This window comes from Saccoglossus kowalevskii, chromosome 4 (genome assembly GCF_978046115.1).
Source record: "Saccoglossus kowalevskii chromosome 4, keSacKowa6.1, whole genome shotgun sequence".
In the NCBI taxonomy this organism is placed as follows: Eukaryota; Metazoa; Hemichordata; class Enteropneusta; family Harrimaniidae; genus Saccoglossus; species Saccoglossus kowalevskii.
Genome location: NC_140644.1, coordinates 19,026,836 through 19,049,010, shown reverse-complemented (window position 1 = coordinate 19,049,010; position 22,175 = coordinate 19,026,836). Strand labels below are relative to the sequence as shown.

Sequence of the window (22,175 nt, the reverse complement as noted above, 5' to 3'; positions counted from 1 at the left end):
ATATCAGAATAAAACAAATCAACCCTTTGCGTCACCCGTTTTCTCCATTTTAATGCCCGATAGTGGGCGCTAATGGAACTTTTTAAAACCCTTATTCTTCGGCTGGACGGACGGTCCTAATTTGCATAATCGATTACGTCACCTGACGCTACGTATAAATATATATTTTTGGCTTAACTTTAGCTTCGATTGCCACAAAAGTCGCCGAGATAGTATGCAGGCGACTAGTAACTTTGTAACAAATAATAGCAACAAACATGCCATTAGGCATGAAAACAATATACGAAATTTCCGGGTTGTTATTTCAACATTTACCATTTTCGTGTTCGTATATGAGCTGGACCATTTATTTGCATATCTGCATATACCTCTGTGCTATGGCCGTTACTGGTTATCGCTTCTCGGCCTTTTGGCTAAGATCATGTGTAGTATCTGTTCTTATCAGCTTAATATCTGATACGTTGCTCATTGAGCAACTCGATATTAAACTGATTTTTGAAAACAGGCCATGGAATAGGGTCTTGCTCCGTCCTGGCCACGGATTGACCCAGTATTGCAGTATTTCTGGGAATGGTCCACCTCATATACAATTTAATATCAGAATAAAACAAATCAACCCTTTGCGTCACCCGTTTTCTCCATTTTAATGCCCGATAGTGGGCGCTAATGGAACTTTTTAAAACCCTTATTCTTCGGCTGGACGGACGGTCCTAATTTGCATAATCGATTACGTCACCTGACGCTACGTATAAATATATATTTTTGGCTTAACTTTAGCTTCGATTGCCACAAAAGTCGCCGAGATAGTATGCAGGCGACTAGTAACTTTGTAACAAATAATAGCAACAAACATGCCATTAGGCATGAAAACAATATACGAAATTTCCGGGTTGTTATTTCAACATTTACCATTTTCGTGTTCGTATATGAGCTGGACCATTTATTTGCATATCTGCATATACCTCTGTGCTATGGCCGTTACTGGTTATCGCTTCTCGGCCTTTTGGCTAAGATCATGTGTAGTATCTGTTCTTATCAGCTTAATATCTGATACGTTGCTCATTGAGCAACTCGATATTAAACTGATTTTTGAAAACAGGCCATGGAATAGGGGCTTGCTCCGTCCTGGCCACGGATTGACCCAGTATTGCAGTATTTCTGGGAATGGTCCACCTCATATACAATTTAATATCAGAATAAAACAAATCAACCCTTTGCGTCACCCGTTTTCTCCATTTTAATGCCCGATAGTGGGCGCTAATGGAACTTTTTAAAACCCTTATTCTTCGGCTGGACGGACGGTCCTAATTTGCATAATCGATTACGTCACCTGACGCTACGTATAAATATATATTTTTGGCTTAACTTTAGCTTCGATTGCCACAAAAGTCGCCGAGATAGTATGCAGGCGACTAGTAACTTTGTAACAAATAATAGCAACAAACATGCCATTAGGCATGAAAACAATATACGAAATTTCCGGGTTGTTATTTCAACATTTACCATTTTCGTGTTCGTATATGAGCTGGACCATTTATTTGCATATCTGCATATACCTCTGTGCTATGGCCGTTACTGGTTATCGCTTCTCGGCCTTTTGGCTAAGATCATGTGTAGTATCTGTTCTTATCAGCTTAATATCTGATACGTTGCTCATTGAGCAACTCGATATTAAACTGATTTTTGAAAACAGGCCATGGAATAGGGGCTTGCTCCGTCCTGGCCACGGATTGACCCAGTATTGCAGTATTTCTGGGAATGGTCCACCTCATATACAATTTAATATCAGAATAAAACAAATCAACCCTTTGCGTCACCCGTTTTCTCCATTTTAATGCCCGATAGTGGGCGCTAATGGAACTTTTTAAAACCCTTATTCTTCGGCTGGACGGACGGTCCTAATTTGCATAATCGATTACGTCACCTGACGCTACGTATAAATATATATTTTTGGCTTAACTTTAGCTTCGATTGCCACAAAAGTCGCCGAGATAGTATGCAGGCGACTAGTAACTTTGTAACAAATAATAGCAACAAACATGCCATTAGGCATGAAAACAATATACGAAATTTCCGGGTTGTTATTTCAACATTTACCATTTTCGTGTTCGTATATGAGCTGGACCATTTATTTGCATATCTGCATATACCTCTGTGCTATGGCCGTTACTGGTTATCGCTTCTCGGCCTTTTGGCTAAGATCATGTGTAGTATCTGTTCTTATCAGCTTAATATCTGATACGTTGCTCATTGAGCAACTCGATATTAAACTGATTTTTGAAAACAGGCCATGGAATAGGGGCTTGCTCCGTCCTGGCCACGGATTGACCCAGTATTGCAGTATTTCTGGGAATGGTCCACCTCATATACAATTTAATATCAGAATAAAACAAATCAACCCTTTGCGTCACCCGTTTTCTCCATTTTAATGCCCGATAGTGGGCGCTAATGGAACTTTTTAAAACCCTTATTCTTCGGCTGGACGGACGGTCCTAATTTGCATAATCGATTACGTCACCTGACGCTACGTATAAATATATATTTTTGGCTTAACTTTAGCTTCGATTGCCACAAAAGTCGCCGAGATAGTATGCAGGCGACTAGTAACTTTGTAACAAATAATAGCAACAAACATGCCATTAGGCATGAAAACAATATACGAAATTTCCGGGTTGTTATTTCAACATTTACCATTTTCGTGTTCGTATATGAGCTGGACCATTTATTTGCATATCTGCATACACCTCTGTGCTATGGCCGTTACTGGTTATCGCTTCTCGGCCTTTTGGCTAAGATCATGTGTAGTATCTGTTCTTATCAGCTTAATATCTGATACGTTGCTCATTGAGCAACTCGATATTAAACTGATTTTTGAAAACAGGCCATGGAATAGGGGCTTGCTCCGTCCTGGCCACGGATTGACCCAGTATTGCAGTATTTCTGGGAATGGTCCACCTCATATACAATTTAATATCAGAATAAAACAAATCAACCCTTTGCGTCACCCGTTTTCTCCATTTTAATGCCCGATAGTGGGCGCTAATGGAACTTTTTAAAACCCTTATTCTTCGGCTGGACGGACGGTCCTAATTTGCATAATCGATTACGTCACCTGACGCTACGTATAAATATATATTTTTGGCTTAACTTTAGCTTCGATTGCCACAAAAGTCGCCGAGATAGTATGCAGGCGACTAGTAACTTTGTAACAAGTAATAGCAACAAACATGCCATTAGGCATGAAAACAATATACGAAATTTCCGGGTTGTTATTTCAACATTTACCATTTTCGTGTTCGTATATGAGCTGGACCATTTATTTGCATATCTGCATACACCTCTGTGCTATGGCCGTTACTGGTTATCGCTTCTCGGCCTTTTGGCTAAGATCATGTGTAGTATCTGTTCTTATCAGCTTAATATCTGATACGTTGCTCATTGAGCAACTCGATATTAAACTGATTTTTGAAAACAGGCCATGGAATAGGGGCTTGCTCCGTCCTGGCCACGGATTGACCCAGTATTGCAGTATTTCTGGGAATGGTCCACCTCATATACAATTTAATATCAGAATAAAACAAATCAACCCTTTGCGTCACCCGTTTTCTCCATTTTAATGCCCGATAGTGGGCGCTAATTGAACTTTTTAAAACCCTTATTCTTCGGCTGGACGGACGGTCCTAATTTGCATAATCGATTACGTCACCTGACGCTACGTATAAATATATATTTTTGGCTTAACTTTAGCTTCGATTGCCACAAAAGTCGCCGAGATAGTATGCAGGCGACTAGTAACTTTGTAACAAATAATAGCAACAAACATGCCATTAGGCATGAAAACAATATACGAAATTTCCGGGTTGTTATTTCAACATTTACCATTTTCGTGTTCGTATATGAGCTGGACCATTTATTTGCATATCTGCATACACCTCTGTGCTATGGCCGTTACTGGTTATCGCTTCTCGGCCTTTTGGCTAAGATCATGTGTAGTATCTGTTCTTATCAGCTTAATATCTGATACGTTGCTCATTGAGCAACTCGATATTAAACTGATTTTTGAAAACAGGCCATGGAATAGGGGCTTGCTCCGTCCTGGCCACGGATTGACCCAGTATTGCAGTATTTCTGGGAATGGTCCACCTCATATACAATTTAATATCAGAATAAAACAAATCAACCCTTTGCGTCACCCGTTTTCTCCATTTTAATGCCCGATAGTGGGCGCTAATGGAACTTTTTAAAACCCTTATTCTTCGGCTGGACGGACGGTCCTAATTTGCATAATCGATTACGTCACCTGACGCTACGTATAAATATATATTTTTGGCTTAACTTTAGCTTCGATTGCCACAAAAGTCGCCGAGATAGTATGCAGGCGACTAGTAACTTTGTAACAAATAATAGCAACAAACATGCCATTAGGCATGAAAACAATATACGAAATTTCCGGGTTGTTATTTCAACATTTACCATTTTCGTGTTCGTATATGAGCTGGACCATTTATTTGCATATCTGCATATACCTCTGTGCTATGGCCGTTACTGGTTATCGCTTCTCGGCCTTTTGGCTAAGATCATGTGTAGTATCTGTTCTTATCAGCTTAATATCTGATACGTTGCTCATTGAGCAACTCGATATTAAACTGATTTTTGAAAACAGGCCATGGAATAGGGGCTTGCTCCGTCCTGGCCACGGATTGACCCAGTATTGCAGTATTTCTGGGAATGGTCCACCTCATATACAATTTAATATCAGAATAAAACAAATCAACCCTTTGCGTCACCCGTTTTCTCCATTTTAATGCCCGATAGTGGGCGCTAATGGAACTTTTTAAAACCCTTATTCTTCGGCTGGACGGACGGTCCTAATTTGCATAATCGATTACGTCACCTGACGCTACGTATAAATATATATTTTTGGCTTAACTTTAGCTTCGATTGCCACAAAAGTCGCCGAGATAGTATGCAGGCGACTAGTAACTTTGTAACAAATAATAGCAACAAACATGCCATTAGGCATGAAAACAATATACGAAATTTCCGGGTTGTTATTTCAACATTTACCATTTTCGTGTTCGTATATGAGCTGGACCATTTATTTGCATATCTGCATATACCTCTGTGCTATGGCCGTTACTGGTTATCGCTTCTCGGCCTTTTGGCTAAGATCATGTGTAGTATCTGTTCTTATCAGCTTAATATCTGATACGTTGCTCATTGAGCAACTCGATATTAAACTGATTTTTGAAAACAGGCCATGGAATAGGGGCTTGCTCCGTCCTGGCCACGGATTGACCCAGTATTGCAGTATTTCTGGGAATGGTCCACCTCATATACAATTTAATATCAGAATAAAACAAATCAACCCTTTGCGTCACCCGTTTTCTCCATTTTAATGCCCGATAGTGGGCGCTAATGGAACTTTTTAAAACCCTTATTCTTCGGCTGGACGGACGGTCCTAATTTGCATAATCGATTACGTCACCTGACGCTACGTATAAATATATATTTTTGGCTTAACTTTAGCTTCGATTGTCACAAAAGTCGCCGAGATAGTATGCAGGCGACTAGTAACTTTGTAACAAATAATAGCAACAAACATGCCATTAGGCATGAAAACAATATACGAAATTTCCGGGTTGTTATTTCAACATTTACCATTTTCGTGTTCGTATATGAGCTGGACCATTTATTTGCATATCTGCATATACCTCTGTGCTATGGCCGTTACTGGTTATCGCTTCTCGGCCTTTTGGCTAAGATCATGTGTAGTATCTGTTCTTATCAGCTTAATATCTGATACGTTGCTCATTGAGCAACTCGATATTAAACTGATTTTTGAAAACAGGCCATGGAATAGGGGCTTGCTCCGTCCTGGCCACGGATTGACCCAGTATTGCAGTATTTCTGGGAATGGTCCACCTCATATACAATTTAATATCAGAATAAAACAAATCAACCCATTGCGTCACCCGTTTTCTCCATTTTAATGCCCGATAGTGGGCGCTAATGGAACTTTTTAAAACCCTTATTCTTCGGCTGGACGGACGGTCCTAATTTGCATAATCGATTACGTCACCTGACGCTACGTATAAATATATATTTTTGGCTTAACTTTAGCTTCGATTGCCACAAAAGTCGCCGAGATAGTATGCAGGCGACTAGTTACTTTGTAACAAATAATAGTAACAAACATGCCATTAGGCATGAAAACAATATACGAAATTTCCGGGTTGTTATTTCAACATTTACCATTTTCGTGTTCGTATATGAGCTGGACCATTTATTTGCATATCTGCATATGCCTCTGTGCTATGGCCGTAACTGGTTATCGCTTCTCGGCCTTTTGGCTAAGATCATGTGTAGTATCTGTTCTTATCAGCTTAATATCTGATACGTTGCTCATTGAGCAACTCGATATTAAACTGATTTTTGAAAACAGGCCATGGAATAGGGGCTTGCTCCGTCCTGGCCACGGATTGACCCAGTATTGCAGTATTTCTGGGAATGGTCCACCTCATATACAATTTAATATCAGAATAAAACAAATCAACCCATTGCGTCACCCGTTTTCTCCATTTTAATGCCCGATAGTGGGCGCTAATGGAACTTTTTAAAACCCTTATTCTTCGGCTGGACGGACGGTCCTAATTTGCATAATCGATTACGTCACCTGACGCTACGTATAAATATATATTTTTGGCTTAACTTTAGCTTCGATTGCCACAAAAGTCGCCGAGATAGTATGCAGGCGACTAGTTACTTTGTAACAAATAATAGTAACAAACATGCCATTAGGCATGAAAACAATATACGAAATTTCCGGGTTGTTATTTCAACATTTACCATTTTCGTGTTCGTATATGAGCTGGACCATTTATTTGCATATCTGCATATGCCTCTGTGCTATGGCCGTAACTGGTTATCGCTTCTCGGCCTTTTGGCTAAGATCATGTGTAGTATCTGTTCTTATCAGCTTAATATCTGATACGTTGCTCATTGAGCAACTCGATATTAAACTGATTTTTGAAAACAGGCCATGGAATAGGGGCTTGCTCCGTCCTGGCCACGGATTGACCCAGTATTGCAGTATTTCTGGGAATGGTCCACCTCATATACAATTTAATATCAGAATAAAACAAATCAACCCATTGCGTCACCCGTTTTCTCCATTTTAATGCCCGATAGTGGGCGCTAATGGAACTTTTTAAAACCCTTATTCTTCGGCTGGACGGACGGTCCTAATTTGCATAATCGATTACGTCACCTGACGCTACGTATAAATATATATTTTTGGCTTAACTTTAGCTTCGATTGCCACAAAAGTCGCCGAGATAGTATGCAGGCGACTAGTAACTTTGTAACAAATAATAGTAACAAACATGCCATTAGGCATGAAAACAATATACGAAATTTCCGGGTTGTTATTTCAACATTTACCATTTTCGTGTTCGTATATGAGCTGGACCATTTATTTGCATATCTGCATATGCCTCTGTGCTATGGCCGTAACTGGTTATCGCTTCTCGGCCTTTTGGCTAAGATCATGTGTAGTATCTGTTCTTATCAGCTTAATATCTGATACGTTGCTCATTGAGCAACTCGATATTAAACTGATTTTTGAAAACAGGCCATGGAATAGGGGCTTGCTCCGTCCTGGCCACGGATTGACCCAGTATTGCAGTATTTCTGGGAATGGTCCACCTCATATACAATTTAATATCAGAATAAAACAAATCAACCCATTGCGTCACCCGTTTTCTCCATTTTAATGCCCGATAGTGGGCGCTAATGGAACTTTTTAAAACCCTTATTCTTCGGCTGGACGGACGGTCCTAATTTGCATAATCGATTACGTCACCTGACGCTACGTATAAATATATATTTTTGGCTTAACTTTAGCTTCGATTGCCACAAAAGTCGCCGAGATAGTATGCAGGCGACTAGTTACTTTGTAACAAATAATAGTAACAAACATGCCATTAGGCATGAAAACAATATACGAAATTTCCGGGTTGTTATTTCAACATTTACCATTTTCGTGTTCGTATATGAGCTGGACCATTTATTTGCATATCTGCATATGCCTCTGTGCTATGGCCGTAACTGGTTATCGCTTCTCGGCCTTTTGGCTAAGATCATGTGTAGTATCTGTTCTTATCAGCTTAATATCTGATACGTTGCTCATTGAGCAACTCGATATTAAACTGATTTTTGAAAACAGGCCATGGAATAGGGGCTTGCTCCGTCCTGGCCACGGATTGACCCAGTATTGCAGTATTTCTCGGAATGGTCCACCTCATATACAATTTAATATCAGAATAAAACAAATCAACCCATTGCGTCACCCGTTTTCTCCATTTTAATGCCCGATAGTGGGCGCTAATGGAACTTTTTAAAACCCTTATTCTTCGGCTGGACGGACGGTCCTAATTTGCATAATCGATTACGTCACCTGACGCTACGTATAAATATATATTTTTGGCTTAACTTTAGCTTCGATTGCCACAAAAGTCGCCGAGATAGTATGCAGGCGACTAGTTACTTTGTAACAAATAATAGTAACAAACATGCCATTAGGCATGAAAACAATATACGAAATTTCCGGGTTGTTATTTCAACATTTACCATTTTCGTGTTCGTATATGAGCTGGACCATTTATTTGCATATCTGCATATGCCTCTGTGCTATGGCCGTAACTGGTTATCGCTTCTCGGCCTTTTGGCTAAGATCATGTGTAGTATCTGTTCTTATCAGCTTAATATCTGATACGTTGCTCATTGAGCAACTCGATATTAAACTGATTTTTGAAAACAGGCCATGGAATAGGGGCTTGCTCCGTCCTGGCCACGGATTGACCCAGTATTGCAGTATTTCTGGGAATGGTCCACCTCATATACAATTTAATATCAGAATAAAACAAATCAACCCATTGCGTCACCCGTTTTCTCCATTTTAATGCCCGATAGTGGGCGCTAATGGAACTTTTTAAAACCCTTATTCTTCGGCTGGACGGACGGTCCTAATTTGCATAATCGATTACGTCACCTGACGCTACGTATAAATATATATTTTTGGCTTAACTTTAGCTTCGATTGCCACAAAAGTCGCCGAGATAGTATGCAGGCGACTAGTTACTTTGTAACAAATAATAGTAACAAACATGCCATTAGGCATGAAAACAATATACGAAATTTCCGGGTTGTTATTTCAACATTTACCATTTTCGTGTTCGTATATGAGCTGGACCATTTATTTGCATATCTGCATATGCCTCTGTGCTATGGCCGTAACTGGTTATCGCTTCTCGGCCTTTTGGCTAAGATCATGTGTAGTATCTGTTCTTATCAGCTTAATATCTGATACGTTGCTCATTGAGCAACTCGATATTAAACTGATTTTTGAAAACAGGCCATGGAATAGGGGCTTGCTCCGTCCTGGCCACGGATTGACCCAGTATGGCAGTATTTCTGGGAATGGTCCACCTCATATACAATTTAATATCAGAATAAAACAAATCAACCCATTGCGTCACCCGTTTTCTCCATTTTAATGCCCGATAGTGGGCGCTAATGGAACTTTTTAAAACCCTTATTCTTCGGCTGGACGGACGGTCCTAATTTGCATAATCGATTACGTCACCTGACGCTACGTATAAATATATATTTTTGGCTTAACTTTAGCTTCGATTGCCACAAAAGTCGCCGAGATAGTATGCAGGCGACTATTTACTTTGTAACAAATAATAGTAACAAACATGCCATTAGGCATGAAAACAATATACGAAATTTCCGGGTTGTTATTTCAACATTTACCATTTTCGTGTTCGTATATGAGCTGGACCATTTATTTGCATATCTGCATATGCCTCTGTGCTATGGCCGTAACTGGTTATCGCTTCTCGGCCTTTTGGCTAAGATCATGTGTAGTATCTGTTCTTATCAGCTTAATATCTGATACGTTGCTCATTGAGCAACTCGATATTAAACTGATTTTTGAAAACAGGCCATGGAATAGGGGCTTGCTCCGTCCTGGCCACGGATTGACCCAGTATTGCAGTATTTCTGGGAATGGTCCACCTCATATACAATTTAATATCAGAATAAAACAAATCAACCCATTGCGTCACCCGTTTTCTCCATTTTAATGCCCGATAGTGGGCGCTAATGGAACTTTTTAAAACCCTTATTCTTCGGCTGGACGGACGGTCCTAATTTGCATAATCGATTACGTCACCTGACGCTACGTATAAATATATATTTTTGGCTTAACTTTAGCTTCGATTGCCACAAAAGTCGCCGAGATAGTATGCAGGCGACTAGTTACTTTGTAACAAATAATAGTAACAAACATGCCATTAGGCATGAAAACAATATACGAAATTTCCGGGTTGTTATTTCAACATTTACCATTTTCGTGTTCGTATATGAGCTGGACCATTTATTTGCATATCTGCATATGCCTCTGTGCTATGGCCGTAACTGGTTATCGCTTCTCGGCCTTTTGGCTAAGATCATGTGTAGTATCTGTTCTTATCAGCTTAATATCTGATACGTTGCTCATTGAGCAACTCGATATTAAACTGATTTTTGAAAACAGGCCATGGAATAGGGGCTTGCTCCGTCCTGGCCACGGATTGACCCAGTATTGCAGTATTTCTGGGAATGGTCCACCTCATATACAATTTAATATCAGAATAAAACAAATCAACCCATTGCGTCACCCGTTTTCTCCATTTTAATGCCCGATAGTGGGCGCTAATGGAACTTTTTAAAACCCTTATTCTTCGGCTGGACGGACGGTCCTAATTTGCATAATCGATTACGTCACCTGACGCTACGTATAAATATATATTTTTGGCTTAACTTTAGCTTCGATTGCCACAAAAGTCGCCGAGATAGTATGCAGGCGACTAGTTACTTTGTAACAAATAATAGTAACAAACATGCCATTAGGCATGAAAACAATATACGAAATTTCCGGGTTGTTATTTCAACATTTACCATTTTCGTGTTCGTATATGAGCTGGACCATTTATTTGCATATCTGCATATGCCTCTGTGCTATGGCCGTAACTGGTTATCGCTTCTCGGCCTTTTGGCTAAGATCATGTGTAGTATCTGTTCTTATCAGCTTAATATCTGATACGTTGCTCATTGAGCAACTCGATATTAAACTGATTTTTGAAAACAGGCCATGGAATAGGGGCTTGCTCCGTCCTGGCCACGGATTGACCCAGTATTGCAGTATTTCTGGGAATGGTCCACCTCATATACAATTTAATATCAGAATAAAACAAATCAACCCATTGCGTCACCCGTTTTCTCCATTTTAATGCCCGATAGTGGGCGCTAATGGAACTTTTTAAAACCCTTATTCTTCGGCTGGACGGACGGTCCTAATTTGCATAATCGATTACGTCACCTGACGCTACGTATAAATATATATTTTTGGCTTAACTTTAGCTTCGATTGCCACAAAAGTCGCCGAGATAGTATGCAGGCGACTAGTTACTTTGTAACAAATAATAGTAACAAACATGCCATTAGGCATGAAAACAATATACGAAATTTCCGGGTTGTTATTTCAACATTTACCATTTTCGTGTTCGTATATGAGCTGGACCATTTATTTGCATATCTGCATATGCCTCTGTGCTATGGCCGTAACTGGTTATCGCTTCTCGGCCTTTTGGCTAAGATCATGTGTAGTATCTGTTCTTATCAGCTTAATATCTGATACGTTGCTCATTGAGCAACTCGATATTAAACTGATTTTTGAAAACAGGCCATGGAATAGGGGCTTGCTCCGTCCTGGCCACGGATTGACCCAGTATTGCAGTATTTCTGGGAATGGTCCACCTCATATACAATTTAATATCAGAATAAAACAAATCAACCCATTGCGTCACCCGTTTTCTCCATTTTAATGCCCGATAGTGGGCGCTAATGGAACTTTTTAAAACCCTTATTCTTCGGCTGGACGGACGGTCCTAATTTGCATAATCGATTACGTCACCTGACGCTACGTATAAATATATATTTTTGGCTTAACTTTAGCTTCGATTGCCACAAAAGTCGCCGAGATAGTATGCAGGCGACTAGTTACTTTGTAACAAATAATAGTAACAAACATGCCATTAGGCATGAAAACAATATACGAAATTTCCGGGTTGTTATTTCAACATTTACCATTTTCGTGTTCGTATATGAGCTGGACCATTTATTTGCATATCTGCATATGCCTCTGTGCTATGGCCGTAACTGATTATCGCTTCTCGGCCTTTTGGCTAAGATCATGTGTAGTATCTGTTCTTATCAGCTTAATATCTGATACGTTGCTCATTGAGCAACTCGATATTAAACTGATTTTTGAAAACAGGCCATGGAATAGGGGCTTGCTCCGTCCTGGCCACGGATTGACCCAGTATTGCAGTATTTCTGGGAATGGTCCACCTCATATACAATTTAATATCAGAATAAAACAAATCAACCCATTGCGTCACCCGTTTTCTCCATTTTAATGCCCGATAGTGGGCGCTAATGGAACTTTTTAAAACCCTTATTCTTCGGCTGGACGGACGGTCCTAATTTGCATAATCGATTACGTCACCTGACGCTACGTATAAATATATATTTTTGGCTTAACTTTAGCTTCGATTGCCACAAAAGTCGCCGAGATAGTATGCAGGCGACTAGTTACTTTGTAACAAATAATAGTAACAAACATGCCATTAGGCATGAAAACAATATACGAAATTTCCGGGTTGTTATTTCAACATTTACCATTTTCGTGTTCGTATATGAGCTGGACCATTTATTTGCATATCTGCATATGCCTCTGTGCTATGGCCGTAACTGGTTATCGCTTCTCGGCCTTTTGGCTAAGATCATGTGTAGTATCTGTTCTTATCAGCTTAATATCTGATACGTTGCTCATTGAGCAACTCGATATTAAACTGATTTTTGAAAACAGGCCATGGAATAGGGGCTTGCTCCGTCCTGGCCACGGATTGACCCAGTATTGCAGTATTTCTGGGAATGGTCCACCTCATATACAATTTAATATCAGAATAAAACAAATCAACCCATTGCGTCACCCGTTTTCTCCATTTTAATGCCCGATAGTGGGCGCTAATGGAACTTTTTAAAACCCTTATTCTTCGGCTGGACGGACGGTCCTAATTTGCATAATCGATTACGTCACCTGACGCTACGTATAAATATATATTTTTGGCTTAACTTTAGCTTCGATTGCCACAAAAGTCGCCGAGATAGTATGCAGGCGACTAGTTACTTTGTAACAAATAATAGTAACAAACATGCCATTAGGCATGAAAACAATATACGAAATTTCCGGGTTGTTATTTCAACATTTACCATTTTCGTGTTCGTATATGAGCTGGACCATTTATTTGCATATCTGCATATGCCTCTGTGCTATGGCCGTAACTGGTTATCGCTTCTCGGCCTTTTGGCTAAGATCATGTGTAGTATCTGTTCTTATCAGCTTAATATCTGATACGTTGCTCATTGAGCAACTCGATATTAAACTGATTTTTGAAAACAGGCCATGGAATAGGGGCTTGCTCCGTCCTGGCCACGGATTGACCCAGTATTGCAGTATTTCTGGGAATGGTCCACCTCATATACAATTTAATATCAGAATAAAACAAATCAACCCATTGCGTCACCCGTTTTCTCCATTTTAATGCCCGATAGTGGGCGCTAATGGAACTTTTTAAAACCCTTATTCTTCGGCTGGACGGACGGTCCTAATTTGCATAATCGATTACGTCACCTGACGCTACGTATAAATATATATTTTTGGCTTAACTTTAGCTTCGATTGCCACAAAAGTCGCCGAGATAGTATGCAGGCGACTAGTTACTTTGTAACAAATAATAGTAACAAACATGCCATTAGGCATGAAAACAATATACGAAATTTCCGGGTTGTTATTTCAACATTTACCATTTTCGTGTTCGTATATGAGCTGGACCATTTATTTGCATATCTGCATATGCCTCTGTGCTATGGCCGTAACTGGTTATCGCGATCGCTTCTCGGCCTTTTGGCTAAGATCATGTGTAGTATCTGTTCTTATCAGCTTAATATCTGATACGTTGCTCATTGAGCAACTCGATATTAAACTGATTTTTGAAAACAGGCCATGGAATAGGGGCTTGCTCCGTCCTGGCCACGGATTGACCCAGTATTGCAATATTTCTGGGAATGGTCCACCTCATATACAATTTAATATCAGAATAAAACAAATCAACCCATTGCGTCACCCGTTTTCTCCATTTTAATGCCCGATAGTGGGCGCTAATGGAACTTTTTAAAACCCTTATTCTTCGGCTGGACGGACGGTCCTAATTTGCATAATCGATTACGTCACCTGACGCTACGTATAAATATATATTTTTGGCTTAACTTTAGCTTCGATTGCCACAAAAGTCGCCGAGATAGTATGCAGGCGACTAGTTACTTTGTAACAAATAATAGTAACAAACATGCCATTAGGCATGAAAACAATATACGAAATTTCCGGGTTGTTATTTCAACATTTACCATTTTCGTGTTCGTATATGAGCTGGACCATTTATTTGCATATCTGCATATGCCTCTGTGCTATGGCCGTAACTGGTTATCGCGATCGCTTCTCGGCCTTTTGGCTAAGATCATGTGTAGTATCTGTTCTTATCAGCTTAATATCTGATACGTTGCTCATTGAGCAACTCGATATTAAACTGATTTTTGAAAACAGGCCATGGAATAGGGGCTTGCTCCGTCCTGGCCACGGATTGACCCAGTATTGCAATATTTCTGGGAATGGTCCACCTCATATACAATTTAATATCAGAATAAAACAAATCAACCCATTGCGTCACCCGTTTTCTCCATTTTAATGCCCGATAGTGGGCGCTAATGGAACTTTTTAAAACCCTTATTCTTCGGCTGGACGGACGGTCCTAATTTGCATAATCGATTACGTCACCTGACGCTACGTATAAATATATATTTTTGGCTTAACTTTAGCTTCGATTGCCACAAAAGTCGCCGAGATAGTATGCAGGCGACTAGTTACTTTGTAACAAATAATAGTAACAAACATGCCATTAGGCATGAAAACAATATACGAAATTTCCGGGTTGTTATTTCAACATTTACCATTTTCGTGTTCGTATATGAGCTGGACCATTTATTTGCATATCTGCATATGCCTCTGTGCTATGGCCGTAACTGGTTATCGCTTCTCGGCCTTTTGGCTAAGATCTAATTGGTAATTATCGGACTTAATCTGCGCGTATCCTGAAGAGACTCTTCCAGTAGCTGTTCTACAGTTTCGTAAGTTACATTTCTGTTATTTCTCATTTGCTGCATCCAGTGTTTTAGATTCTCCCCTACCCTTAGTCACCAGACTATAGGTTTAGGGAGTTCCTGCTGTGTTCTCTGTTTCCTGGTGTTCTAGTATGCCGCCAGCCATGGCCAATTCCCGGCCACTGGCAAGAAAAGACAGGGTGCTGAACCTAGCATTCTCGGAAAATGTTGCTCCTAAAGAAGTTTTCATATTTCTTGGCCTCGCCGGTGTTGAAGTAGAACCCCACTTAGAAGCAGTTGAAAGAACTGCTCCCGGAAAGTATGATGTTACATTTCGCTCCATAAGTCTCAGACGAGAGTTTATGCCGAAGTTAGAATCTATATCTGAAATGGTTTCTGTAACAAATTATGAGGAAGTCGTCATTGTCACTGCCTCCTTTGTGGGAAACGACATGAACGACTGCTATGTCCAATATGCGTTGGCACCATATGGAGAGATAGTTGCGGCAAGAAAGTGTGTTTATGCAGACTTTCCATCATGTTACAATGGGTTGCGACAATACAAGATCAAGCTTCGCCACAGCATTCCACCAAGGATTCGCGTTTGTAACCGCAACATCTGGCTGTCGTACCCTGGGCAACCAAAGATCTGCGCAAAGTGCAACCAGAAGGGACACTTTGCTAAAGATTGTAAAGAGGTAAAATGCTTCAGGTGTCAAGAGCTCGGACACACTGCTGAGGCGTGTAAGAGACAAATTAAGTGCACAATTTGTAACGAAGACGGACACAACTTCCGTCTCTGTCCGATATCCTTCGCCAACAAAACGAATATCGACAAGAAATGGTCCCTTCCCACGCCTGCCAATGATCCTCCCACCAACAACAACGCTGGCCAAGTTTCACCAACCGAGGATCACGAGGACATCTCAGACCTACTGACGGAGCCCCTGAACACAATTGGCAGTGATGAGGTGATCCACAGAGAAAAACGGCCAGTGTCAGTCGGCGAAGACATCCCAGAGGACGAGCCGAAGAGAAAGAAGCCCCCTGCTGATGAGGATGACTTCTGCACCTCTTCAGACCAGGAGTCAATTTGTAGCCAAGATGGCAAGGAGAGGAAGCCTGAAAAGCAAACCCTGGCAGCCTTCACTGCAACCAAAAACTCCCCTCTACTCAAACTAGGAGAAGTCGACGTCGTCTGTGGTTCCTTGTCAGGCACTGACTGTAGAAAGCGCCTCACTGGATGGGTTGAGGTGCTCAGACATCGTCAAGAAGTTCACAATAATTTTGACCTGGTGGAGATTCTCTGTCCAGTAAAGGAATGTAAAGAGATCTCGGTGAATACTTCGGAATGGTTGACCCACTGCTGCAACAGTCACCCACAATTTGTCCTCGGTAAGAGTTCTTCCTTTTTTGACTATTATTTCATCAATTAACTCTGTATGGTTCTCCACAACCTCACTGTCATTATGCCTCTCCTCACCGTACTCACCTGTAACGTCAATGGCTTGCGAGACCCTTCTAAGAGAGCACAGTTTTTCCAGCAATGCAGGAATAAGTATGACATCATCTTCATTCAGGAGGCTCACATCGGTAATGTGCAGGAAGAAAATCAATGGACCGCTGAGTGGGGAGGGACTGCAATCTGAAGCCTAGGTTCTAATAAGAGCAAGGGAGTGGGAACTCTCTTCTCACCTCATTCTGAGGCTTGTTTGAAGAATACTATGAAAGACACAGAGGGTAGGGTCATTGCCTGTTCAGTCCTAGTAAATGGCTCCCCCCTCACTCTCATCAATATCTACGGTCCCAACTCACCCGGTCAAAGACCCATATTCTTCAACAATTTGCACCAATATTTTGGCGGTGGCTCCCCTATTATTCTAGGGGGTGACTTCAACTGCCTCTTGTTCCCGGCGGACAGATGTGGTGGTTCCCATTCAAGCTCTCATTCCTACACAGGAAGCAGGAATCTGGAATCGCTGGTTGAAGATCTCCAACTTGTTGACTCTTGGCGAAAAGAACACCCCAATGGACAACAGTTCACTTGGAGGGATTCCAACAACTCAGTGGTCTCTCGGCTGGACCGTTTTTACATCTCGGCCCACATGAGCACGCGGACCACTATTAACGCCTGCTCCCTGTCAGATCATGACCCTGTTTCAGTGAACATTACCTTCCCCAATATCCTGCCTCGTGGCCCGGGTGTATGGAAATGTAACACTTCCTTGCTACAGGATCGCTCAGTTTACACAGAAATCGCGGACAAGTATGCCCTTTGGCAATCACTGCAGCCAGGCTTTCAATGCCAGGCCGATTGGTGGGATATGGTGAAGAGTAGGGTTAAATTCATCTTGCAGAAACACGCAAGAATCAGAGCCAGGGCGCAGAAGGCCGAACAGCAGTCTCTCCAGCTTAAACTCGACCAACTCACTACTCAACTAAACCAGGGAGACCGCTCCAAAGAGACTCTCAGTTCCCACATTTCTATTAAAAATAAAATCAACAACATTAATAAGAAACGCCTCGAAGGGGTGAAAATCCGTGCCCGTGTCCGCAAGTTCGACCTAGACGAAAAGTGTACTAGATTTTTTCTCACCCGCGAGCGCAGACAAGGCAAAAAGAAAATCATCTCTGCAATTCAGGATATGGAGGGTAACATCCACCGGTCCCAGGAAAAAATTGAGGCCTCCCTGACCCAACTCTTTGGATCTCTGTACACTGCTTCTCCCAGCCTTGACACGGATGAACAGGATTATTTTCTTTCCCACATCACTTCTCAGCTGTCCAGCAAGGAACAGCTGGTCTTGGAAAAACCCATCACCCTGACAGAGCTCTTTACCTCCCTGAAGAGTATGGAGGACAACAAAACGCCAGGCAGTGACGGCTTACCCAAAGAATTCTACCTCACCTTTTGGCAGATCATTAAAAACGATCTTCTTCAGGTTATAAACCAGGCTCTGGAACAGGGTAAATTATCTGGCTCACAGAGAGTAGGCATAATCACACTGCTCAACAAAAATGTTGACACGTCCATTCCTGGGAAAGAAAACGCTGATCTCTGCCCCCAAAACAAACGTCCCATTTCTCTACTCAACACAGATTACAAATTGATCTCGAAATCGCTGTGCAACAGGCTGAAGACTGTTACTCCCAAGCTCCTCTCACCCTTTCAAACCTGTGGGGTGCCAGGCAGATCAATACTTCAAAACATCCAACTGATTAGAGACATTGTTCATTTTGCCAACCAGCGCAACATTCCCTGTGCCATTGTCTCCCTTGACCAAGAGAAAGCCTTTGACCGTGTGGAGTGGCCTTTTCTCCACAGAATCCTGCACAAGATGAATTTTGGACCACGCTTTATCGATGCTATTCAAACCCTCTACAAGGACATCGGAAGCAAATTACTTGTCAATGGCTTTCTGGCGACCCCATTCCCCCTGTCAAGAGGCGTTCGGCAAGGATGCCCACTGTCTCCTCTGCTGTACACTCTGTACATTGAGCCCTTTGCGGCAGCTGTAAGACACTCATCCAGGTTTGGGGGTTTCAGCCTACCGGGACCATCACCCGCGGCTAAACTACTTCAATATGCCGATGACATCACAGCAGTCATAGTGGACTCCTCTGAAATTAACGTGCTGATGAACATCTGTAGACAATTTGAGCTTGCCTCAGGCTCTTGTCTCAATAAAGACAAGTCTATGGGCTTATGGACGGGTAAATGGAGAGAAAGAGTCGACTGCCCAGCAGGGATTAAATTCACCAACAATAAGATCAAAATTAATGGCATATGGATATCCAATGGAGACATGCCATCCGAGAATTGGACAGACCGGCACAGCAAGCTCACTAAGCTGTTTTCCACCTGGGAGACCAGACATCTTACTCTGGCAGGGAAAACAGTTGTTCTAAACACTATTGCTCTTCCGCTTTTCTACTACATTGCTCCTCTCTTCCCTTGCCCTCCAGTGGTGGAGAAGGCAATCACTACAGATATTTTTGCCTTTTTTTGGAGCAACAGAGGGGACAGAGTGCGTCGTGAGGTTATCTACCTACCTCCCAATGAAGGGGGCTGGGGCCTGACGAACCTGTCACTTAAATCTAAAGTCATGCTACTGAAACCACTTCAAGCGAGCTTCTACAAACATCCTAGCAGTTTCTTCCTCAAGGCATACTGTGCCACTGCTCTTAGGAAGATGATCCCCGGAATCTGGTCCAATTCATCCCCGCACTTCTCGCCCCACCCCCCTTGGTATACCGCACTTATCAATCTTGTGAACACCGTCCACACAATCGACAGCAACACCAATTGGGAATTGACCTCCACCAAGGAACTCTACACCCTTCTGAACAAGCAGACAATCACTTACCCACGTGTGATGAAGCATAATGCAAACCTTGATTGGAAAACCATCTGGACCAGGATACACTCACCACTTCTGGAGAAAAAGATGATTGATTTGGCCTGGCGCACAACACACAGAGTACTCCCAACCACCATTAATATGCACAAGTGGGGGCTCGCCTCCACCCAAATCTGTCCTCGTAGTGCCTGCAACAACCCCGAATCCATTGAACACATCTTCGTGAAGTGTGCTTTCTCAGACTTTCTGTGGTCGTGGGTAGACTCAAGGTTTTTCCGCCTCTACAACATCTTGTCTACCGCCGATTCAAACCTAATCCTGTACAGCTTGCCCAATACACCGCACAACTCATTTCCAAATAGTCCTGCTATCTACCTTATTAATCTCGTCAAGCTTCACATTTGGAGATCAAGATGTAAAGCAGCCTATGATGATATCCATCTACCAGCAGAGACCACACTACAGCACATTAAGGCAGAAATAACACACCGTCTTAAGGCCGAATTTCAACGCCTCTCCAGACCTGACTTTTTCACTACTTGGAAACCCTTTGTTAGAGCCTCACCATCAGGATATCAAATAACGCTTCTTTAATGCTCACGCATTGTATGCCCTCGTGGCTCATTATCTTCACCTCCCTGAGACTCACAGTTCCGTCAGTGACTCCAGCCGCGGCCGTTTTCACGGCCATGGCCCAGCACGTTATACCTAAACTTTTAATGCATGGTACAAGAAAGGTGTTGGCAGGGGTGATCGCACCACCTTGAGCTCCGAACCGGCGTGGCCGGCCTGCCTTGGGGCACCTAACTAACATAGATCTAAATAGTTCCATTTAGTTGAATTTCGCTACCCCTAAACCAAAAAGGAGTATCTGTTCTTATCAGCTTAATATCTGATACGTTGCTCATTGAGCAACTCGATATTAAACTGATTTTTGAAAACAGGCCATGGAATAGGGGCTTGCTCCGTCCTGGCCACGGATTGACCCAGTATTGCAGTATTTCTGGGAATGGTCCACCTCATATACAATTTAATATCAGAATAAAACAAATCAACCCATTGCGTCACCCGTTTTCTCCATTTTAATGCCCGATAGTGGGCGCTAATGGAACTTTTTAAAACCCTTATTCTTCGGCTGGACGGACGGTCCTAATTTGCATAATCGATTACGTCACCTGACGCTACGTATAAATATATATTTTTGGCTTAACTTTAGCTTCGATTGCCACAAAAGTCGCCGAGATAGTATGCAGGCGACTAGTTACTTTGTAACAAATAATAGTAACAAACATGCCATTAGGCATGAAAACAATATACGAAATTTCCGGGTTGTTATTTCAACATTTACCATTTTCGTGTTCGTATATGAGCTGGACCATTTATTTGCATATCTGCATATGCCTCTGTGCTATGGCCGTAACTGGTTATCGCGATCGCTTCTCGGCCTTTTGGCTAAGATCATGTGTAGTATCTGTTCTTATCAGCTTAATATCTGATACGTTGCTCATTGAGCAACTCGATATTAAACTGATTTTTGAAAACAGGCCATGGAATAGGGGCTTGCTCCGTCCTGGCCACGGATTGACCCAGTATTGCAATATTTCTGGGAATGGTCCACCTCATATACAATTTAATATCAGAATAAAACAAATCAACCCATTGCGTCACCCGTTTTCTCCATTTTAATGCCCGATAGTGGGCGCTAATGGAACTTTTTAAAACCCTTATTCTTCGGCTGGACGGACGGTCCTAATTTGCATAATCGATTACGTCACCTGACGCTACGTATAAATATATATTTTTGGCTTAACTTTAGCTTCGATTGCCACAAAAGTCGCCGAGATAGTATGCAGGCGACTAGTTACTTTGTAACAAATAATAGTAACAAACATGCCATTAGGCATGAAAACAATATACGAAATTTCCGGGTTGTTATTTCAACATTTACCATTTTCGTGTTCGTATATGAGCTGGACCATTTATTTGCATATCTGCATATGCCTCTGTGCTATGGCCGTAACTGGTTATCGCTTCTCGGCCTTTTGGCTAAGATCATGTGTAGTATCTGTTCTTATCAGCTTAATATCTGATACGTTGCTCATTGAGCAACTCGATATTAAACTGATTTTTGAAAACAGGCCATGGAATAGGGGCTTGCTCCGTCCTGGCCACGGATTGACCCAGTATTGCAGTATTTCTGGGAATGGTCCACCTCATATACAATTTAATATCAGAATAAAACAAATCAACCCATTGCGTCACCCGTTTTCTCCATTTTAATGCCCGATAGTGGGCGCTAATGGAACTTTTTAAAACCCTTATTCTTCGGCTGGACGGACGGTCCTAATTTGCATAATCGATTACGTCACCTGACGCTACGTATAAATATATATTTTTGGCTTAACTTTAGCTTCGATTGCCACAAAAGTCGCCGAGATAGTATGCAGGCGACTAGTTACTTTGTAACAAATAATAGTAACAAACATG

General features: G+C 41.7%; 28 non-coding genes across 28 annotated transcripts; all 28 read left to right on the top strand.

Annotated features, from left to right (window-relative positions):
- The first annotated feature begins 393 nt into the window (after positions 1 to 393).
- On the top strand, positions 394 to 584 carry LOC146746732 (U2 spliceosomal RNA). The gene has a single exon (XR_014929348.1). It is a non-coding gene; the product is annotated as a U2 spliceosomal RNA (small nuclear RNA).
- Positions 585 to 987: 403 nt separating this feature from the next.
- Positions 988 to 1,178, top strand: LOC146746731 (U2 spliceosomal RNA). Its single transcript, XR_014929259.1, has one exon. It is a non-coding gene; the product is annotated as a U2 spliceosomal RNA (small nuclear RNA).
- Positions 1,179 to 1,581: 403 nt separating this feature from the next.
- On the top strand, positions 1,582 to 1,772 carry LOC146746730 (U2 spliceosomal RNA). The gene has a single exon (XR_014929258.1). It is a non-coding gene; the product is annotated as a U2 spliceosomal RNA (small nuclear RNA).
- Positions 1,773 to 2,175: 403 nt separating this feature from the next.
- Positions 2,176 to 2,366, top strand: LOC146746729 (U2 spliceosomal RNA). Its single transcript, XR_014929257.1, has one exon. It is a non-coding gene; the product is annotated as a U2 spliceosomal RNA (small nuclear RNA).
- A 403-nt stretch (positions 2,367 to 2,769) lies between these two features.
- Positions 2,770 to 2,960, top strand: LOC146746728 (U2 spliceosomal RNA). Its single transcript, XR_014929256.1, has one exon. It is a non-coding gene; the product is annotated as a U2 spliceosomal RNA (small nuclear RNA).
- A 403-nt stretch (positions 2,961 to 3,363) lies between these two features.
- On the top strand, positions 3,364 to 3,554 carry LOC146746727 (U2 spliceosomal RNA). Its single transcript, XR_014929255.1, has one exon. It is a non-coding gene; the product is annotated as a U2 spliceosomal RNA (small nuclear RNA).
- A 403-nt stretch (positions 3,555 to 3,957) lies between these two features.
- Positions 3,958 to 4,148, top strand: LOC146746726 (U2 spliceosomal RNA). The gene has a single exon (XR_014929254.1). It is a non-coding gene; the product is annotated as a U2 spliceosomal RNA (small nuclear RNA).
- Positions 4,149 to 4,551: 403 nt separating this feature from the next.
- LOC146746725 (U2 spliceosomal RNA) lies at positions 4,552 to 4,742 on the top strand. Its single transcript, XR_014929253.1, has one exon. It is a non-coding gene; the product is annotated as a U2 spliceosomal RNA (small nuclear RNA).
- Positions 4,743 to 5,145: 403 nt separating this feature from the next.
- Positions 5,146 to 5,336, top strand: LOC146746724 (U2 spliceosomal RNA). Its single transcript, XR_014929252.1, has one exon. It is a non-coding gene; the product is annotated as a U2 spliceosomal RNA (small nuclear RNA).
- Positions 5,337 to 5,739: 403 nt separating this feature from the next.
- Positions 5,740 to 5,930, top strand: LOC146746723 (U2 spliceosomal RNA). The gene has a single exon (XR_014929251.1). It is a non-coding gene; the product is annotated as a U2 spliceosomal RNA (small nuclear RNA).
- A 403-nt stretch (positions 5,931 to 6,333) lies between these two features.
- Positions 6,334 to 6,524, top strand: LOC146746722 (U2 spliceosomal RNA). The gene has a single exon (XR_014929250.1). It is a non-coding gene; the product is annotated as a U2 spliceosomal RNA (small nuclear RNA).
- Positions 6,525 to 6,927: 403 nt separating this feature from the next.
- Positions 6,928 to 7,118, top strand: LOC146746721 (U2 spliceosomal RNA). Its single transcript, XR_014929249.1, has one exon. It is a non-coding gene; the product is annotated as a U2 spliceosomal RNA (small nuclear RNA).
- Positions 7,119 to 7,521: 403 nt separating this feature from the next.
- LOC146746720 (U2 spliceosomal RNA) lies at positions 7,522 to 7,712 on the top strand. Its single transcript, XR_014929248.1, has one exon. It is a non-coding gene; the product is annotated as a U2 spliceosomal RNA (small nuclear RNA).
- A 403-nt stretch (positions 7,713 to 8,115) lies between these two features.
- Positions 8,116 to 8,306, top strand: LOC146746719 (U2 spliceosomal RNA). Its single transcript, XR_014929345.1, has one exon. It is a non-coding gene; the product is annotated as a U2 spliceosomal RNA (small nuclear RNA).
- Positions 8,307 to 8,709: 403 nt separating this feature from the next.
- Positions 8,710 to 8,900, top strand: LOC146746718 (U2 spliceosomal RNA). The gene has a single exon (XR_014929247.1). It is a non-coding gene; the product is annotated as a U2 spliceosomal RNA (small nuclear RNA).
- A 403-nt stretch (positions 8,901 to 9,303) lies between these two features.
- LOC146746717 (U2 spliceosomal RNA) lies at positions 9,304 to 9,494 on the top strand. The gene has a single exon (XR_014929339.1). It is a non-coding gene; the product is annotated as a U2 spliceosomal RNA (small nuclear RNA).
- Positions 9,495 to 9,897: 403 nt separating this feature from the next.
- LOC146746716 (U2 spliceosomal RNA) lies at positions 9,898 to 10,088 on the top strand. The gene has a single exon (XR_014929246.1). It is a non-coding gene; the product is annotated as a U2 spliceosomal RNA (small nuclear RNA).
- A 403-nt stretch (positions 10,089 to 10,491) lies between these two features.
- Positions 10,492 to 10,682, top strand: LOC146746715 (U2 spliceosomal RNA). Its single transcript, XR_014929245.1, has one exon. It is a non-coding gene; the product is annotated as a U2 spliceosomal RNA (small nuclear RNA).
- A 403-nt stretch (positions 10,683 to 11,085) lies between these two features.
- Positions 11,086 to 11,276, top strand: LOC146746714 (U2 spliceosomal RNA). The gene has a single exon (XR_014929244.1). It is a non-coding gene; the product is annotated as a U2 spliceosomal RNA (small nuclear RNA).
- Positions 11,277 to 11,679: 403 nt separating this feature from the next.
- Positions 11,680 to 11,870, top strand: LOC146746713 (U2 spliceosomal RNA). The gene has a single exon (XR_014929243.1). It is a non-coding gene; the product is annotated as a U2 spliceosomal RNA (small nuclear RNA).
- A 403-nt stretch (positions 11,871 to 12,273) lies between these two features.
- On the top strand, positions 12,274 to 12,464 carry LOC146746712 (U2 spliceosomal RNA). The gene has a single exon (XR_014929242.1). It is a non-coding gene; the product is annotated as a U2 spliceosomal RNA (small nuclear RNA).
- Positions 12,465 to 12,867: 403 nt separating this feature from the next.
- Positions 12,868 to 13,058, top strand: LOC146746711 (U2 spliceosomal RNA). Its single transcript, XR_014929241.1, has one exon. It is a non-coding gene; the product is annotated as a U2 spliceosomal RNA (small nuclear RNA).
- A 403-nt stretch (positions 13,059 to 13,461) lies between these two features.
- LOC146746710 (U2 spliceosomal RNA) lies at positions 13,462 to 13,652 on the top strand. The gene has a single exon (XR_014929240.1). It is a non-coding gene; the product is annotated as a U2 spliceosomal RNA (small nuclear RNA).
- Positions 13,653 to 14,061: 409 nt separating this feature from the next.
- Positions 14,062 to 14,252, top strand: LOC146746709 (U2 spliceosomal RNA). Its single transcript, XR_014929334.1, has one exon. It is a non-coding gene; the product is annotated as a U2 spliceosomal RNA (small nuclear RNA).
- A 409-nt stretch (positions 14,253 to 14,661) lies between these two features.
- LOC146746708 (U2 spliceosomal RNA) lies at positions 14,662 to 14,852 on the top strand. Its single transcript, XR_014929333.1, has one exon. It is a non-coding gene; the product is annotated as a U2 spliceosomal RNA (small nuclear RNA).
- A 5,661-nt stretch (positions 14,853 to 20,513) lies between these two features.
- On the top strand, positions 20,514 to 20,711 carry LOC146746707 (U2 spliceosomal RNA). Its single transcript, XR_014929353.1, has one exon. It is a non-coding gene; the product is annotated as a U2 spliceosomal RNA (small nuclear RNA).
- Positions 20,712 to 21,120: 409 nt separating this feature from the next.
- Positions 21,121 to 21,311, top strand: LOC146746706 (U2 spliceosomal RNA). Its single transcript, XR_014929332.1, has one exon. It is a non-coding gene; the product is annotated as a U2 spliceosomal RNA (small nuclear RNA).
- Positions 21,312 to 21,714: 403 nt separating this feature from the next.
- On the top strand, positions 21,715 to 21,905 carry LOC146746705 (U2 spliceosomal RNA). The gene has a single exon (XR_014929239.1). It is a non-coding gene; the product is annotated as a U2 spliceosomal RNA (small nuclear RNA).
- Positions 21,906 to 22,175: the final 270 nt, after the last annotated feature.